At 52.5% G+C, this 20395-nt stretch overlaps 1 pseudogene; it reads right to left on the reverse strand.

Annotated features, from left to right (window-relative positions):
• Positions 1-2785: 2785 nt before the first annotated feature.
• LOC131094994 (zinc finger protein 239-like) lies at positions 2786-15145 on the reverse strand (annotated as a pseudogene).
• Positions 15146-20395: the final 5250 nt, after the last annotated feature.

Here is a 20395-nt window from a genome sequence, read left to right on the forward strand (position 1 = left end):
GTGGATATTAAGAAGGTTACACTTATGAATAGAGCTTTATTCGTTGCCTCTTATAAATGGGCATTGTATGTGAGAATAAGCAAGTATTGTTTTAACCAAAGTTACGTGTGCTTATGGTGATTGGATAGAATTTCTGTCAATATGCTTTTGCTTTGTATAATTGGCTAAGACAGCTATATTTTATGTTGTAAATTTTCTGGCCTGCTGCCTGGACAGCAAGCTGTTTGCATCACTCTATTGTCATAATCATGTAATGATACTGATGCTGACAAATAAATAACTCAAGACGCTTTTCACAGCAGCCCCGTCCCATTATAAATAAACTGCCGGCATCAGGATTGCTGTGCTTTCAGGAGGCTCTTTGTGGAAACTTGCGGCATTGCAAGCTCCTTTGCCCTTGCTGGATGTTTGCACTGGAATCCCTCATGGCTGGCTTCAGAGCACACTCAAGTTGGCTCTTCTAAAACCCAGGCTCCTTTTCCCCTTCAGCGTGCTCAGCATGCCCTTTAACTCCCCGCTGCTGTGCAACTGGAGCAGCAGGACAGGGACCTTTGCAGCCTGAGCTGCCCTTGTTCCTCTCTGTCCGTGCACAGAACACAGCAGGGAAGAGAAGGGCAGCAGGGCCCTGCATGTCCCTGGGCTCATGTTTTGCACCGCTTCAGCTCCACGGAGACGTGGGTCAAGTGAAAACAGTTTATTAAGGAAAAGCGAAGCAAAGGGGTGAGCTGGGAGGTAAAAAAGGGAATGGGCAGGGCCTGAGGGCAGCAGGGAAGGAGCTGCGAACAGGGAGAGAGCTGGCAGGAGCTGCTGGAGCTTGGCACAGGCTCAGCTGTGAGCAGCCAGAGCTGTGCCTGGAGTTGCAGCTGGTCCCTTCTGCTCTGCAGGTGGTCCCATCTTTGATGGGAACTGGAAATCCCTGAAGGATGCCAGTACAGGTGATCCAGGAGTCAAATGAAGTTCTGCAGATCTTCTTTCAACTTTCATCGGAATCCATATACTCATGCAAGATGGGCTCTCATCTTCCCTGAGGGCTTGAAGGGCTGGAAGAGAGAGGAACCAAACCATGGTCAGAGGCCAGATTGAGGGAATGCAAGGAAAGCCTCCTGCCAGGGCCGTCTTGCCATGGCCAGGGGGGAGCGGGAGAAAAAGGCCAGAGAGTTAGGAGGCAGCTCAGCCAGGCAGCACTGGCCATCAGGCTCACCTCTACCAAGAAGGCCAGGGCAGGCAGATGCCAGCGGGGCTGCTTCCTGACCAGCTGAGCAGGTATGAGGCCATGTGGGGACACAAGGGGCTCAAGGCACAGCGCATCTCATTGGCAGGCAAAACAGGCATCAAAGCGCTGAGCCGGGTGGGCAAACCTCTCCCAGCAGTGACTCACAGAGATGCCAACTTTGCCCAGCACTTGGCAAGGGGACATGGGCCCCTTGGGAGGCGGCTGCTGCTGGGCATCCTCCTCTCCCAGTCCTTTGCAGTCTGCTCGGCCCTCCCTCGCTGACAAGGCCCGCTTGCTTACAAGCCCAGGGACTGCGTGGGGCACTCCAGGCACGGGGCACAAATGCTGGTGGTGGCAGTGGGGAGTAGGGGATCTCATCTGACCAGCAGAGCCGCTGCATAATGCTGGGTGTCGGCACAGAGCAGGGTGTCCCAGAGCTGCTTGTGCTCAAGAGCAAAGCCCAGTTGGAGGAGCAGAGCCTTCATGGTCTCCACTTCAGACCTGTATGCCGAGCTAAAGGCCAGGTCATTCTGGGAGCACTGGCCCTGGCTGCAAGGGCCTGGGAAGGACAGGGAGACTGGTGCCTGTTGGGCTCGCTGGGAAGGCTGTGTTCCTCCTGGCATGCTGTCCAGAAGCTCTGGGTCTCCACATGCTCTGCCCTCTGCTCCGTGTTGATGAAAATTTGCAAGAGCAGAGCCACAAGCAGGTGGGGAGAATGAAGGAGTATTGCGTAGTGCCACTCGGGCATGCTTGCAATCCTCCACAGCACCAGAGTTGCCTGCAAGAGACAAAGCAGCCCGAGGCAGCGCTCAGTGCCAAGGTGTCCATGAGGCAGGGCCCGAGGGGAGAGGCAGGGGGAGCAGCCAGCCTGCTGCCCCTAGTCCAGTGTCTTGGTTTGGAAAGATAGGAGTCTGCTAAGGAAGGCAGGAGCCTCCCCAGAAATGGAGAATGTAAACCCTCCCCACCCTTCCGAATTGCTATAAATTTTAAATTAAGGGGCTCTGAGCCAAAAATATGGGAGCAGGAAATAACAGTTCTTTAATAGGGAAAGGAAAAAATAAAAGGATAAAATAAACAATGCAGTACATTAGAACAACACTGAAAGTCAGAACCCAACCTGACACCCTTTGTGGTGTTGGTGGCAGTCCAATTGGAAATGCGGCTGCAGTCCTCCTGAAGTATCAGTTGTGGTTCTGTTGGAGCAAGGGGGATCTGTAGAGCAGGATGTATTCTTCCTGTGAAGATCCAGTGTAAGAGGCAGTTGCTGTTCCTCTGGGGAATCCCATGGAGAAAGCCATGCTGGTGTTTCAAAACCTTCTGGATTATATCTGTGTAGGAATGCTTGGCTGCTCCCTCTGGGCAGAGCATCTCACAATGGGATGTTATAGTTCTTATCAGTCATGCAGTGACATTCAATAGTCTGTTATCAGCAGATGTCCCCTCCCAAGGGAGCTATGAATGTGGTCTCTCAAAAAGAGAGATAAGGTAAACTGCCCACTTGACAAAGGTAATCTGCCATACAGATAGTAATGGAAAACATGTTGCACTGCAATCTTCAACACAGGGCTTCCCTTAGTGGTGGCTCTGTTGGTGTCTGGTCAAGTTAGAGCTCCGTGAGAAGCTCTTCCCACACTCAGGACACTCGTAGGGCCTCTCGCTGGTGTGGATGCGACGATGCCTGATTTGGTTGGAGTTGTGGTTGAAGCACTTCCCACAGTCAGGGCAGTGGAAGAGTCTCTCCTCTATGTGAATGAGCTGGTGGTGGAGGAGAGAGGCACAGCTCAGGAACCTCTTCCTGCATTGCTCACACTCGTAGGGCCTCTCCCCACTGTGGCTTCTCAGGTGGACAATCAGGTTGGAGCTGTGGCTGAAGCTCTTCCCAGACTCCCTGCACTTGTAGGGCCCCTCTCCCCATTGTGGGTCCTCATGTGGGCAGTTAGGTGGGAGCTCTGGATGAAGCTCTTCCCACACTCCTCACACATGTAGGGCCGTTCACCCATGTGGCTCCTCAGGTGTTTGATCAGGTTGGCACGGTCACAGAAGCTCTTCCCACATATGGCACACTTGTAGGGCTGTTCTCCTGTGTGGTTCCTATGGTGTCTGCTCACTTCAGAGCTCATCCGGAAGCTCGTTCCACACTCCCCACACTTGTATGACTGTTCCCCTGTGTGGATTCTCATGTGGTGGATCAGTTCCAATCTTCACCTGAAGCTCTTCCCACAGTTCAAGCACTGGTGTTCATTCTTCTCATCCTGGAGCTGCTCATGGACTCCCAGCTTTGAGCTCTGGCCGCCTCCCCAGCCCTGGGTGGGTCTTACCTCCTCAGATCCCCATGATCTGTGTTTGCAGCCCCTCCTCATGCGGGATCTCCGGGATTTTTCCTCCCCATTGGATTCCTGTGCGGTGGAGCTGCTCAAAACAGCCTCTTCCACGAAGTTCTGTTGCCATGGGGATTTGTCTTCCCTGGTCTCCATCCTCAGCTCGTGCTCTGGGGGAGGAAGGACAAGGACAGGATGGGATTTGCCTCCGTGCCACAGGCAAGGGCAAGGAGATCCCCCCAGGGCTGTGAGGCAGCTGGGGGCTATTCTGGGCTGGGAGATGGAGCAACACAGAGGGGAAAGGGGCACTGACTTCCTCCTCACCTGCCTCAGTTTCACAGGGCATCTTCCTCTTCCTCACAGCCTCCCAAGGGTTGGGAATGGGAAATCCTAGTTTGGGGAAAACAAGGGATGAGTACGGTGTGTTTGAAGGTCCCTCTGCCCGAGTCCATCTCTACAAGTCACTGGCCATCTGGGCTCCATAAAAACTTCCCAATCACCAAGATTCAGCCCTGAAAAAGCCTCCCAGGTGTTCCCCGTGCCTGGTTCCTCCCCTTTGGTGTTCAAGGGTTTCCCCCTGTCCCAGTTGCTGGGGTCATGCTTGGATTGGGGGTCCTCTTCTACTGGGTGCCTGCCTTCCCCAGGCTGCTGGCAGTCCCAGCAATCCCAAAAGTTCCCCCCGCTTTGCTCTCCCCATTTAGGGATAATAGGGTGTTACGATCCACTGGAAAAAGTGAGGGTTGTGATGGTTCATTTTACCATCCCAGCGTGCTAAAGACACACAGCAGGGGGACTTTCAGTACTAATGAAAGCAAATGCACCTTTTATTGAGTGCCCACAGCAAATGCGATAGCAGGATTAGAAAGGAGTTAAAGGAGAGAAAGACAAAAAGAGGCGGGGGGTAATAGCTACCAACAGAGAGAAGAAATCCTCATGGTCCGGCCAATAGATCCCTCTTGTCACGTCGGGGTGAATCTCAAAATCTTTGGTTAACTCAGGGGTCTTTTATAGTTTAGGGAGCGGGTACAGGACAGTGGAGAGTAAGATGGGAACAAGTCCAGACAGTCCAGTTCCAAACAGGACAAACCAGTCCCAGCAGTGAGCAGGGCCCATTGTTTCAGAACTGGTTGCCATGGGAAACCAGTCTTGGTCCAGCGAACACACCTGCAGGCAGCACTTAGCAGACATCCTGCTCCAGTCAGCCCAGCTCCCCTGGGATAGAATTTTAAGGGTCTCAGTCTCAGTCCTTGGGAGGGGGCTTCAATCTCCATCCTTGATGGTGGTTGTGAGGCAGATGAGGGATCTTCTGTAGGGATCACCAAAGTTACAGACAAAGTTACAGTGGCATCTCGCCCAGAGGTAGGAAGTTCATGGGCTGTTGTGGTGAGCGGGGACCATAAAGCAGTTGAAAGTGTACACAGAGCAAACCGCTCATTGCCAGGCCCTGACCCAAGCAGTACAGCGTGGGCACAGCAAGCACAGCTGCAAACAATCACTTGGCAGGCATGCACCTCAGCCAGGCCAGAACGGCAGTCAGGGTCTTCAGGGTCTGAGTCTCTGTCCTTGTTAGGGTCGTGAGGCAAATGAGGGAAACTTGGGACCATCCCTTACCTGGGGGTGTTTGGGCTCCCAGGGTCCCCTCTCCCCTCATTCTCTGCTCTGGGCTGCAGGGGCTCCAAGGAATCCCCCCTGCCCCTCTCCAGGCTCCTGAGGCTCCTGCCAATGGCGGCGCTCCCCCCTCTCTGGGCTCCCCACTTTGGGCTCCTGGGGGACACAGGGCTCTGCTCCTCCAGGCTGCCTCTGCCGGCAGCCACCACCACCACCCCCGATGTCTCCCACAAGGGGCCTTTTCTGCTCAGCCTTGAAGCTCTTCATTCTCCAAACATCGCCCCAAAAACCCAACCCAGGACCTCCCAGGATATCTGGGCTGAGCTCCCCTGCCCCAGGCCACCTGTGAGATGGGGGGTGATGATCCCACCGGTGGGGGCTGCAAATTCAGGGAATGCTCGACCTCGTGGTTCCTTCTCCTTTCCTTGATTCTCCTTTGTCCCTCCTCTTCATCCCACTCCTCCTCTTCCGTCCCTCCTCCTCCTCCCCCAGCAGCAGCCACACCCTCGGTGCCCCGTTCCCACAACCCTCGCAGCCCGCAGCAGGAGCGGGGATGGAGCAGCACGGTGCTCTCGGCTGCTCCCAGCCGCTGCGGTCAGGGGGAAGTCGGCCTGGGCCAAAGGAGAGGCAAACTGGCAAACTGGGAGCTGCACATCCAAACTGGGCCTTGCTGGGGACCCTGCCTGGCCACTGCCAGCCCTTGGGGCTCCTTTCGGGATATCCAGGAGGGAGGAACACAGATAGGGCAGGGGGATCTCCGGAGTGGCATCACTGGGAGGGACTGGGCTGTAATGGGACATACTGGGATCATACTGGGAGCAGCTGGACCCATGCTGGGGCAGACTGCAATCACCTTGAGAGAGACTGGGATCATACTGGGATCATACTGGGAGTGAGTAGCAGCCGGCAGGGGGCAATTGAGACCGTGTCAGGGGCAAATTGGGGTGGGATCATTCTGAGGGTGACCAGGAGCAGCTGTGAGCAACTGAGATCATGCTGGGAGGAACTGAAAGTGACCTAGAATATGCTCGACGGAACTGGGGTACACTGGGAGAGACTGGGAGTGACTGGAAGGAAAGTGAGGCTGAAAGGGAGCAACTGGAACCATGTGGGGCACAACTGGTTCATACTGGCAGTGACTGGGAGCACACTGGGATCATCTCTGGATCATAATGGGAGGGACTGGACTAATACTGGGAGGGACTGAGAGTGACTGGGAACACACCCTGAACATCATCCCCCATACTGGGCCTGAGTGGGAGCAAATGTGAGCATGATGGGAGCAAATGGCATCATACTGGGACTGACTGTGTTGATCTAGCTGGAGGCAACTGGGACCATACTAGCAGTGATTAGAAGTAACTCAGATTATACTGGGACCATACTGCAAGTGCTGACATGTGACAAGGATCATACTGAAGGTTACTGGGCTCATATTGGTGTTGAAAGGGATCAACGGAGATCACACTTTGGGCTACTGGGAGCAACTGAGAGAAACTAGGATTATGCTGCAAGTAAACTGGAGGAATTGGGAATTACTGGATTAATGATGGAGGCAACTGGGATATACTGGCCATGACTGAGATCATACTGGAATAACAAGCATGTTACTGGGACTACTGGGAGTGTCTGGGAATGACCATGGACATGCTGAGGGCACCTGGGATATACTGGGAGTGTCTGTAACCATACTGAGGATGACTGGGAACACACTGGGAACAACAGAGACCATGCTGGGGGGAACTGGGACCACAAACTGGGAGAAACTGGGAGTGGGAGTGACTGGTTCTACACTAGGGGCAACTGGGCATGACTGGGACCATGCTGGGAGAAACTGGGATCATATGGGGAGTGACTGGGATGATACTGGGGGCAAATGGAATCACACTGGGAGGAACAGGGAGCAACTGGGATTGCTCATGCTGCCCCTCCCCATGCTGGGGGCAACTGGGATCCTACTGGGATCACAGTGGGAGATGCTGGGCCCATGCTGGGATTGACTGGGATCATACTGGATCTTACTTGGAGCAACTGAGACTGCACTGAGGGTGATTGGGAACATGCTGGGAGCAACTGGGATCAGGCTGGAAGCAACTTAGGGCAACTGGGAGTGACTGGGAACATGCTGGGAGCAACTGGGATACACTGGGAGAGACTGAAACCACAGTGGGTGTAAATGGGAACAACTGGAACCATGCTGGATGATAATGGGAGCAGCTGTGCCCATGCTGGGGTCATAGTGGAACCAACTGGGATTGTACTGGGAGTGAATGAAATAATACTGGTTGTATCTGAAAGTGACTGGATTCATACTGGAACCAGACTGAGAGTTACTGGAAAGGTGCTGGCTATGACTGGAACCATGCTGGAGGTGACTGGGAGGAACTGGGCCCACACTGGGAGTGGCAGGGAGTCACTCTGGGCAGGACTGGAATCATACTGGGAGTGACTGGGGTCATACTGGGGGTAGTTGTAATCATACTGGGAGTGACTGGGTGCAACTGGGATCATCCTGGGAGCCACTGGGATTACAGCAGATGAGAATAAATCCTGACTGGAGGGTACTGGGAGCTACTAGACCCAAGTTGGGAGGAAAATGTGGCATGTTGGGAGCAACTGGGATCAACTGGAAGGTACTGGAACTATCCTGAGGGGACTAAGGACACAACTGGGGCAACTGGGATCATACTGGGACCAACTGGGACTACACTTTGGGCAACTGCCAGAAACTGGGATCATGCTGGAGGCAACTGGGAGTAACTGAGAAAGACTGGGGTCATTCTGAGCTAACCAGAATATTACTGGGCACACCGGGATATACTGGGAGTGTCTGTAACCATACTGAGGGGACTGCAGGCACACTGGGAACAGCTGGGACCATGCTGGGGGCAACTGGGAATGAGTGGGACCATGTTGAGAGGGACTGGGACTATTCTAGGGATAAGTGGGATTATATTGGCAGGAACTGGGAACAACTGGAACTATTTTGGCAACAACTGGGATTATACTGGGATCATAGTGGGAACAGCTGGGTCCATGTTGGGTGAGACTGGGATCACACTGAGGGCAACTGGAATCATGCTGGGATTGACTGGGAGTGGCTGTGAGCAGCTGGAATCATGCTGAAAGCTACTGGGAGGAAGTGGCAGTGACTGGTAGCATGCTGGGGGTGACAGGGATTACTGGGAGAGACTGGGAGTCATGAGGATCATACTGGAGGCTACTGGGGTCATGCTGGCATAGACAGGGAGTGACTGGGATCACACTGGGGGTCACTGGTATTATACTGGGATTATAGTGGATGTCAAGGGACCCTGACTGGGGTTACTGGGAGCTACCAGGTCCATGCTGGGAGCTTCCTGTGCACACACTGGGAGGAACTGGGAGCAACTGGGAATGTCAGGAGTCATGCAGGTGACAACTGGGATGTCCTGGCAGTGACTGGTATAAAACTGGGGGCAAGTGAACCATGCTGAGGTAACTGGGAGTGCTTAGCAATGACTATGAGAATGTTCAGGGCAACTGGGATATACTGGGAGTGCCTGAGACCATGCAGGTGGGGACTGGGACCACACTGGGAGCCACTGGGAATGTGCTGGAGGGAACTGGGACCATGCTGGGGGCAACCTGGGGCAGGTGTGAGTGACTGGGGCCCAGCTGGGAGAGACTGGTATCATACTGGGATCATACTGGGAGTGACTGGGGCTATGCTTGGGATAACTGGGAGAACTGGGATCACACAGGATCAAAGTGGGAGCAACTGGGACCAACTGGAACTGTGCTGGGGGCAAAGTGCATCATAATAAAGAAGGACTGGGAGCAACTGGGATCATCCTGAGAGCAGCTCTGGGGTTACTGAGTTCTACTGGGATCACACTGGGAGTGAGGAGGAGCAGCGCGATGGCTCCAACGCTGGGGCTGGGGGCACTCCTGGGGGGTCAGGGGGGAGTGGGACCTCTGGCACCGGGACCCTGAACCGCCCCTGCTGGCACCGGGACCCCCCTGCTCCCCTTATCCTGCACAGGGCCCCCCCTGAATCTCCCATTCTCGGACATCAGGGCTCCCTGCTCCCTTTTTCCCGGTCATCCCATGGCTCCCAGCCTCCAGACTTGCTGTGGGCCTGACCTTGGGATGTCCTGGAACACCTTGGACCCCCATTCCTGCCTTTTCCAGCCCCCAGCCCCACCTTTGTGCAAAACCAGAGACCCCCTGAACTCCCCCTTTCCAAATATCCTGGGTGTCCCCACCCTGGTTGCCCCTTTGTGGGAAACCCTGGACTCCCCTTTCCTGGACTCAAGGACCCTCTAGAACTCCCTTGTACCACTCCATATCCCTGCCCCCCCACATTCCCATCACCCTGAGAGTCCCCTGCACCCCCATTCCTAAGAACCAAGACGTCCTTTTACCCCTTTACCCAGCACTGAGACCCCCACCCCGTCCCTCAGCTGTCCCCTGTCCCTCAGTTCTGCAGGGCCAGGGGTGGCAGCAGGACCCGGGGCAGCCCTGGGGGAGAACAACCCTGAGCCCCAGCTGGGCCAGTTCCCCCAGTTCCCCCCAGGTCACTCCCAGCATGGGCCCTGTGGCTCCCAGTCATCCCCAAGGTGGTCCCAGTCACTTCCAGTTACACTCAGTATGATCCCAGTATCATCCTGGTCACTCCCAAAATGATCCCGGTATGATTCCAGCAGGGTCCCAGGGGTTTCCATTCACCCCAACTATAGTCCCAGGCACTCCCAGTATGGTTCCAATCCTTCCCAGTATGATTCCAGTACGAACCCAGTCACTCTCAGTACGGTACCCTTTGCCCCCAGGATGGTCCCAGTCACTCCAAGCCAACCCAGTACGATTCCAGTCACTCCCAGTATGATTCCAGTCACTCCTAGATGCTCCCAGTATAATCCCAGTAACATCCTTTATGGTTCCTCTGTGATCCCAGTCACTTCTGGTCTCTCTCAGTATATCCCAGTACCCCCCGTGTATTTCCAATCACGCCCAGTTGCTCCCAGTAGCTTCCAGTATGATTCCAGTTACTCATAGCTACTCCAGCATAATTCCTGTCACTTCCTATATATCCCAGTTGCCCCAACATGGTCCCAATTGCCCCCAGCCTGCTCCCCATCACATCCAGTGTGATCCCAGAATGACCCCAGTCACCCTCAGTGTGATGCCAGTTGCTCCCAGTATGATCCCATTTTTCCCCAGCATGGTCCCATTTCCTCCCAATTGCCTCTAGCACAGACCCAGTCCCTCCCAGTATGATCCTACTCTGATGCCATAATGATCCCAGCCTGGTCCCAGCATCGTTCCAGTTCCTCCCAGTCTGATCCCAGTTGCTCTCAGTGGTCTCTACCATTGACCCAGTCACTCCAAGTATGATCCCAGTATGAATCCACTCTGATCCCAGTCCCCCCCAGCATGGTCCCAGTCAATCCCAGTTGCCCCCAGTGTAGATTCAGTCACTGCCAGTTGCTTCAGGCACCCATGGCTGAGACTGGGCTCCCACCTCCAAAATACCCTATATCCAAAGAGTGCTCCCGTACAAAATCTGCCATTCCTGACAAGTCTGGCTGGCCTTGGCCCAGGGAGGCTCTCACCTGCCTTCCAAACACCGGGGCTCTGTGTTTTCTTTCCTATGGAAAAGAACTGTCCTTCTCAACCAGGTGCCCAAGGCCAGAATTGGGATCCACCTCCAACATTCCCTGCTGTGACAGACTGGAGGAGATTCTTGGCTGGAAACATTTCATGTGTGGGGAAGGAAGGGGCAGGTCCAGCCTTGCCCTGCCCTGGAACCCCAATCCCCACAGAGCCTCTATCCCAGCCCAGCAGTGTCTGCCAGTCCCTGGCACAGCACGGGCAATGCTCCACAGCCACCTCTGCAGCCCCCAGCCCAGATCCTGAGTGACCAAAAGAGCCCAAGTCCCACCTGGGGGAAGGACCCAGGAAGACCAAGGGGTATTGAAGGCTGACCACAAGGTAAGCACAAATCTTGGCCCTACCTCCTCTTGAAATTTCTATCTGAACGCAACTGGAATCTCAGAGTTGGTAGCTGTGTGTGTCCTTCTCTGAATAATTTTGTCTTTCTCTCTTTCTGTGTCTACTTCTGTTTTTGTCCTCTTGCAAATTTTATTAACTTAAAATTGAACAGGCATAGAGTTTCTGAAGTTGAATGGGTCACTTTGATAAGTGTTTTTTGTTGACTGAATGTCATAGAAAACCTTTTTCCTTTTTTCAAAGTTTCTCTGATTTTCTAAAATTACCAGTAAAGATTGGTTTGCTCTTTTGAGCTCCTGAGAATCTCTTGTTGATATTTCTCCAGTGCATCCAACTCAGAGGACACAAACAATTGTAATTCCTTTTAAATGTCTCCTTAAGAGAATTGTTTGGGGGTTGGGGGTCAGGGCTCCTCTGTCCTGCTTGGCCCAGCCCAGGCAGGGCTTTCCCAGCCACATTCCACAGTCCATTTCCCAGCTGGAGCCACTGGTGCCTCTGAATTGTGCTGCCCCAGCCCCAGGGACGCTCTCCTTGTCTGCCCATTCCCCCACGGTCTCTGGGCAGGCATGGCCTCCGTGAGGGCTGCTGACATCCTCTGCAACTTGAAGGCTGCTGAATTTTCCTGCTCCAGAGGCTTGTTCAGCCTTCAGCTCTTCAGTGCAGGAATTCAGTGTCCCAGGGATCATTAACATTCAGAACACCTTTACAAGCCAAGCCTCTGGGAATAATTTGATTTAAATGTTCAAATCATTTGTGGTTAATTTGACACATTTCAGTAGTGTGTTCAAAGTAAATGCATTATATTTAAAAAGACAGTGAGCAAATATTTTTTAGGTCCTGTTTAGGTTTTTTTTTTCTGTTCATAAATGAATATGTGCAGTCCCTAATTGAGATTGAATCCGAGTACCTTCTCATGCAGTTTGAATAGATATGAAAATCAAGATACTCCCTAGCTGACACTCAATCAGACTCTGTCCCTACCCCCACCCCACCATTTCCCCCTTCCAAGCCCTGGCACTCAGAGCAGCCTTGTGCAAATCTGAGCTGCCTCCAGCCCAGGCTGCACCTGCAGCTTTCAGCTCCTTGGCTCTCACTCCCACCTGCTTTCCTTGGAGAAGGAGCTGCCCGAGACACAGAGGGATATTCATTTATGGTCAGCCAACAAAGCCAAGGGAAGGCACAGAATCACAGAATCACAGAAATTCTAGGTTGGAAGAGACCTTTAAGATCATTGAGTCCAACCCATGTTCTAACATCTCAACTAGATCATGGCACCAAGTGTCACATCCAGTCATTTTTTAAACTCTTCGAGGGATGGTGACTCTACCACCTCCCTGGGTAGATGATTCCAGTATCTGACCACTCTTTCTGTAAAATACTTCCTCCTTAATTCTAGCCTGTATCTCCCTTGGCGCAGCTTGAGACTGTGTCCTCTTGTTCTGTCTGTTGTTGCCCGGAGAAAGAGACCGACCCCCAGCTCACCACAGCCACCCTTCAAGAAGTTGAAGAGAGTAATAAGGTCACCCCTAAGTCTCCTTTTCTCCAGGCTGAACAACCCCAGCTCCCTCAGTCGTTCTTCATATGGCTTGTGTTCCAAGCCCCTCACCAGCCTCGTTGCTCTCCTTTGGACACACTCAAGCATCTCAACGTCCCTCCTAAAGTGAGGGGCCCAGAACTGGACGCAATACTCCAGGTGAGGCCTCACCAGTGCTGAGTACAGGGGAAGAATGACCTCCCTGCTCCTGCTGGCCACACCCTTCCTGATACTGGCCAGGATGCCATTTGCCTTCTTGGCCATCTGGGCACACTGCTGGCTCATGTTCAGCCGACTGTCAACCAGCACCCCCAGGTCCCTTTCCACCTGAACACTGTCCAGACACACCGTTCCTAGCTTATATCGTTGCAGGGGGTTATTGTGGCCAAAGTGCAGGACTCGGCACTTGGACTTATTGAACTTCATTCCATTTGATTCTGCCCATACATCCAACCATTCCAAGTCCCTCTGCAAAGCCCTCTGTCCCTCTAACAGATCAACACACATTCCCAGCTTAGTGTCATCTGCAAATTTGCTAATAAAGGACTCTAAACCCTCATCCATGTCATCAATAAAAATATTAAACAGAACTGGCCTCAGCACAGACCCCTGAGGGACACCACTGGTGACTGGTCGCCAGCTGGATGCAGCACCATTCACCACCACTCTCTGGGCCCGGCCATGCAGCCAGTTCTGAACCCAGCAAAGAGTGCTCCTGTCCAAGCCACGGCCTGCCAGTTTGTCTAGGAGAATGCTGTGGGAGACAGTGTCAAAGGCCTTGCTGAAATCCAAGTAAACAACATCTACAGCCTTCCCTGCATCCACTAGGCAGGTTATCTGGTCATAAAAGGTGACCAGGTTGGTCAAACATGACCTACCCCTCCTAAATCCATGCTGGCTGGGTCTGATACCCTGGCCATCTTGTAAATTTTGCGTGATGGCGCATAATATAAACTGTTCCATTATTTTGCCAGGTACTGAGGTCAGGTTTACTGGTCTATAATTACCAGGATCTTCCTTTGCATCTTTTTTATGAATGGATATCACATTGGCCAGCTTCCAGTCATCCAGAACCTCACCAGTGAGCCATGACTATTGGTAAATGATGGAGAGTGGCTTTGCAAGCTCGTTTGCCAGCTCTCTCATTACCCTGGGGTGGATGCCGTCTGGTCCCATAGATTTATGAATATCCAAGCATTTCAGTAGTTCTATGACTGCCTCCTCTTGGATAATGGGGGGACCATTCTGCTCCCTGTCACCATCAACCAGCCCAGGCGGGCAGGTGTCTTGAGGGCAAGTCATCTTCCCACTAAAATCTGAGGCAAAATAGGCATTAAGCACTTCTGCCTTTTCCTCATCTTCAGATACTAAGTTCCCTCCTTTGTCCAATAAAGAACAAAGGCTGGTCTTACCTTTCCTTCTACCATTAATGTATTTGTAAAAACATTTTTTATTATCCTTTACAGAAGTTGCCATTCTAAGTTCAAACTGAGCTTTGGCCTCCCCATTTTTTTTTCTGCATGCTCTAGCAGCTCTCTTGAATACTTCCTTAGAGACCTGACCCTTCTTCCAACGCTGATACATCCTCTTTTTATTCTTAAGTTCCTCCAAAACCTCCTTGCCCAGCCAGGCTGGACGTTTACCCCGTTGACTGATCTTTCGGCACACAGGGATGGTCTGTTCCTGTGCCCTCAAGATCTCTGTTTTGAGGTATGCCCACCCTTCCTGAACTCCTTTGTTTTTTAGGACTGCTTCCCAAGGGACGCTCTGAATAAGTCTCCTAAACAGGCCAAAGTCTGCCCTCCGGAAGTCCAAAGCAAGAGTTTTACTGGTGCTCTTCCTGACTTCACCAAATATTGAGAACTCTATTATTTCATGATCACTCTGCCCCAAGCGACCTCCAACCACCACATCTCCCACCAGCCCATCTCTATTTGCAAATAGCAGATCTAACATAGTCCCTCCCCAGCTGCAACAAAAAGTTGTTCTCCATACATTCTAAGAATTTCCTGGACTGCCTCTTTATTGCTGTATTAAGTTCCCAGCAGATGTCTGGTAGGTTGGAGTCACCCACAAGAACAAGGGCTGATGATCTTGTGAAACATTACCTAGCTGCTTATAGAATAAGTGGTCTACCTCTTCTTCCTGGTCGGGTGGACGATAACAGACTCCCAGTATGGTGTCAGCCTTGTTGGCCTTCCCCTTTATTCTTACCCATAGATATTCAACTTCATCTTCCTTAGTTTCAATTTCGATGGCATCAAAAGTTTGCTTAATATAAAGGGCCACCCCTCCACCTCTTCTTCCTTTCCTGTCGGTCCTGAAGAGCTTGTATCCATCCAGTGCAGTATTCCAGTTATGTGAGTCGTCCCACCATGTTTCCATGATGGCAACTACATCATAGCTCTGCAGTTGCACCATGGCCTCCAGCTCTTCTTGTTTGTTGCCCAAGCTGCATGCATTGGTATACATGCACCTCATCTGGGCTACTGACTTCACCCCTAACTCAGCCTTGCAATTCTTGGGCCTGTTTCCAGATAGCTCAGCTGGTTCCCCTTCCCCCTTCAAACCTAGTTTAAAGCTCTCTCAATGAGGTCTGCCAGTTCATGAGCTAAAAACCTTTTGCCCTTAACAGAGAGGTGTACCCCATCTGGTTCCAGCAGAGAAGATGCTGTAAAAGTTTCCCCATGATCAAAGAATCCAAAATTTTGACGATGACACCAACCCTTAAGCCACTTGTTGATGATGCGGATTCTTCTGTTTCTTTCATCATTTTCCTCTGCCACCAAAGGGACTGAGCAGAACACCACCTGTGCTCCTGCCCTATCAACGACCTGACCCAGTACCCTGAAGTCCTTTCTAATTGCCTTGACACTCCTCTTCTCAATGTCATCACTGCCAGCCTGGAGTATCAGCAGTGGGTAATAATCAGAGGGCTGAATCAGCCCAGGTAGTCTTTCAGTGATATTTTGTACCCGGGCCCCAGGGAGGCAACAGACTTCCCTGTGGGATGGGTCTGGTTGACATATGGGGCCCTCAGTTCCCTTCAGGAGGGAATCACCTACTACAATTACCCTTCTTTTCTTCTTGATGATAGAGGTAGTGATCCGTCTTGCAGATGAATCATAATTGGGGGGTTCACTGGGCAGGCAATTCTCTCCTAAATCATCTAGTTGGGTCGCTCTATCCAGGATCTCATACCTATTCTGAAGTGGTACTTGGCACAGCTCCATCAAATGCAAAAGTCATTCCTCTGCTGGATACAAAATCCACTTTACACAGCAGACAGTCTCAGAGCAATGGAAAACACCTTCTGTGCCCAGCACAGAAGCCAGGGTCCTCCCAAACCCTCCCTGCCCTGATTCTGCCCAGATTTGGTCTTTGCACACACAAGTCACACGCTGAAGTCAGGAGCTCCCTCCATGCCCAGAGGGAGAAAAAGAGGGAAAGGGGATGAAGAGCTCTCCTGTGCAGAGCCAAGGTCCAAGTGCAGCCCCTGCAGTGGGAACCACAACTCATCAGGTTTGTGTAATTTGGGCTCAGAGCCTAGTGACACTCAGAGGCACAGAAAGGTTTCTTGCCAACAAACACAAGTTGAACATTTGAACAGTTTAACAACCATCACAGCTCATCCCTCAGCTCTATGTGACATCCCAGCAGCATCTGAAATGTCCCCCATTCCCAAGGCATTTCTGTATCTGAGAAGTTTTAGACCAAGACATAAGAAAAGATAATTCTGTGATAGATATAAACACAATTAAGATGTTCATTCATGCGATATTTATTTGAACTTCAGAAAGATTGGGCAACATTCTGGAGATCAAAGCATGAAGCCAGTCTGGTGAGAGGCACTTGAATGACCAGAGAGCATCTGGAGGAGGAAATCTGGGAGTGATGGAAAGGTCATAGATCCAGCTGCTCTAAATGAAGAGATGTCCTTAGACACGGCCATTTAAACAGGAGAGCTGGAAACACCTGAACGAAGAGGATCATGACATATTAGACTGAATGTTGGTGGTGCAGATGGAGGGGAGATCAATATTTCTTATCTTGCTATCAGTAGAAGAATCCAGTATATCCAGCAAATTCCCACTCCTGGTGGAAAAACTCTGCCTGTTCTCAAAAGTACTCTCGTCCCACAGGAAACAAAAATGTGCTCGTATAATATGAAATGTACAAGTATATACACCTGTGCCCCTTTCCAGGCAGACATCAGCTGTGTGCCTATGAACAGGCAGTGCCACTTGTGCCCTGAGGTGCCCAGCTGGGACTGGATCTCTCCAAGAGCACCTGAGGGAGAGCAGAGCACCTTGCCAGCTGCAGGTCCCTGACAGCCCCACAGGGCTCTTGTCCCATCAAAATCTGCTCTGCTCCAGCGTGAAACAGGGCCCAGCATGGTGCCGGGATCATCAGAGAGCTGAGGTGTGTGCTAGAATTCAGTGCCCTCCTCATCCCAGTCTTGCATTTCCGTGCTGGAGCCTTGGTCTCCAGCATAACCATGGAGGCTCTTTGGGCTCTGGACTGTTCCTGCAGCCCCCAAGGGCGGCTGAGCTCTGCCTTTGGCACAGTCAGGCCTGGCCAGCGCAGGCCATGCTCAGCAATTGCTTGTGTGCCTGGCCTTGCTGTCAGTCCCAGCAGTGGCTGCGTGGCCCCTTTGCGGCCCTGTGCTGGCCCAGCCATGGTGACCCAGCCCCTGTGCAGGCCCAGCCCAGGCCAGGAGCATTGTGGCTGGGAATGGCCCCTGTGCCGTGGTGCCCACAGCAGCCCTGGGGCTCTGTGCCCCATGGCCTCCCTGCTGGGCAGCCTCTGCCAGCTCCTGCAGAGCCCATGGCACCTGTGGGCCTGCACAGACAGCCCTGCACCAGGCTCTGCCGGCCTCTGGGCCAGCAGAGAGGCCGGCCAGGGCTGGCTATGGCCGGGAACAGACCCTGAGCCCCGCAGGAGGATGGAGCTGGGCCACAGCCAAACTCAGCCTAGGCCAAAGCTGGGCTCAGCAGCCAGGGCTGCCAACACATGGGGACAGAGGCTGGCACTGACAAATGTCCTGGGCTCCCTCCCTGCTCTGTCCATGCCACCAAGGGCACAGAGCAGCCTCCTCTCTGGGGCACTTGCCTGTTTGCAATGCCTTGCACAGGCGCTGGCCCTGCCCCACAAGGCCTGGCCTGAGTCCTGCCCCTGCACGCTCAGCCAGGCTGAGATGGACACTGATGGTTTCTGGGCCAGACTCTCTGAGCCCAGCCCAGCTCCCTGCAAGCTCTGCCAGCTGCCCTGAGCTCTGGGCAGCACCAAGGGCCTCTCCCCAGCCCAGCCCAGCTGGCCCTGGCCCTGGCCCCACAGCTCTGCTCCGGCCAGGCTCCTCTGGGTACTGGTCCCATGGCCTCAGCCCCTGGCAAGGGCACAGCAGCAGCTGCAGCTGCCACAGAGGTCAGCCCCAGCCATGTAGGAAGGTTCTTGGCCAAGGCCAAAGGAGGCTCCCTGGCTGCCCTGCTCCCTCGGGCTGAGGTGCTGAGAGCTCTGCAGCCCCTGCTGCCATCCCATCTGCCCAGGGAGCACAAGAGCCCCGGTCTTGGGGCCCTCAAGAGCTGCTCCTGCTCCAGGCTCAGGGCCCATGCCAAAGCTGGGGCAGACACAAAGCTGTGCCCATTTCTGTTAATTGCTGCTCTGATGGGCATGCATCCTCAGCCACTTGAAGGTGTCTGATTAATTTTGCTACTCCAGAGACCTCTTCTCTCTTGAGCTCTTCAGTTCAGGAATTCAGTGACAAAGGCTCAAAAAGATTTGTTCAAAACACTTTAACAAGACAAGCCCTTGGGAAACATTCAGACTTTGAATTCTTCTGTGGTTAATTAGACAAATTTCAGAAGTGAAATAAAGTCAATATACTATATTGAAAACAATGAAGAGAGAATTGTTTGATCCAGTTAGGTTTTCTTCTCCTCATTAGAGATTGATATCAGCAATGTCCTATTGACATTGACCCCCAGCACCTCCTCGTGCAGTCTGAACAGATATGAAAATCAAGACCCTTCATGGCTGACAATCAATCACACTTTGTCCCCACACCCTCCCACCATTTACATCATCCACCCCCTGGCCCTCAGAGCAGCTGAGGAATGGAGTCACATCCAGGGGTGTCTCCAGGGCTCAGGACTGGGGCCAGGTCAGTTTAATCTCTTTATTGCTGATGTGGATGAGGCCATCAAGGGCACCCTCATTCAGTTCCCAGGTGAGCCCAAGCTGGGTGGGAGTGTGGCTGTGCTGGAGGGCAGGAAGCTCTGCAGAGGGATCTGGACAGGCTGGAGCCATGGGCCCAGGACAATGGGATGAGGTTCACCAAAGCCAAAGGCCGGGTCCTATCCTGGGCTCACAACCACCCCAAATCTCTGTCACTGTCCCTGGTCCCCACAGCGTGTCCTGTTTCCTTCATCCCTGCATTGCCAAGGTCTTCCTGGGACAAGGGAGCTCTGCTCTGGCTATGGAGGGAGGTGCAAGTGCAGCCACTGGAGTGGGAACCAGAACTCATCAGGTTTGTGTCCTTTGGGGGTCAGGAACTGGTGAGACTCAGAGGCACAGAAAGTTTCTCTTCATGGCCAACATACCATAGTTAAATAGGAAACAATTTAATAACAATCTCACTCTTACCTGAGCCATGTGCAACGTCCCAGCAGCATCTCATGAGTCCATCATACACAGGTTATTTTCATACTAAAATTGTTTAGACAAACATGGTTCTGTGATAGGGTAGGGGGGCTCTGCAGAGGAACCTGGACAGGCTGGATCCAGGGCCCAGATCCAACAAGGTGAGGTTTAACAAGTCCATGTGCCGAGTCCTTCGCTTTGGCCACAACAACCCCTGCAGCACTACAGGCTGGGGACAGAGTGGCTGGACGACAGCGAGGCAGAAAGGGACCTTCAGAGACTGATGGACAGCAGGCTGGACATGAGCCAGCAGTGTGCCCAGGTGGGCAAGAAGGCCAATGGCTCCTGGCCTCTATCAGGAATGGTGTGGCCAGCAGGACCAGAGTTGCTGTGCCAGCACTGATCTGCCCCCAGCTATGCACAACAGATATTGCTGCTGCAGCTCCAGAGAAGGGAACACTAGGGGATCTCTGAAAAAAAAAAAAAATTGCTGGGGGATCCTTTAGTTCCTTTAAAGCCACCAAGAGTGCAGCCCCTCATTGACACAGTCTGTGGCCACAGGGAAGGTGGAGGGAAACAAAATGAGAAATAGCATAAACCATGACATTTCTTTGTGGACAAGATTAGTAAGGTAAAACAAAGAAAAAGAACCTCCAAAATGAAGCCAACAAGAAGTATCAAAGATGACTTTTATTACAAGTGATTTGCAGAAATTGGCCAAAAGTTCAATGTTCCTGAAAGCATCCAGTCATCAGTCTCCACACTGCAGCCTTGAGCTCCTGGTTCCTCAGGCTGTAGATGAGGTGTTGCCCGATTGATAAATGACACAAAACTCAGATAAGTTTTGTGGGTGCTTTATTAAGGGCCCGGGGAACTGGGGGACTCACGTCCCAAAGTCCGAGCCCCCAAATTCACGTATGGATGCTTCCCTCTTATACATGCGATTCACAACAAAGTCTCCAAGAAACAGTTCCCCATTCCCCTTGCCTGGTCACAGACCCCTTGTGATACATTCCTTGGTTCACAAACAAGATCATTAATCTTCTGCTTATCTTATTCTAAGAGCATTGTATGCTGCCTCCAGACAGGTTA

The sequence above is a fragment of the Melospiza georgiana genome, chromosome 32 (genome assembly GCF_028018845.1).
Source record: "Melospiza georgiana isolate bMelGeo1 chromosome 32, bMelGeo1.pri, whole genome shotgun sequence".
Lineage (NCBI taxonomy): Eukaryota > Metazoa > Chordata > Aves > Passeriformes > Passerellidae > Melospiza > Melospiza georgiana.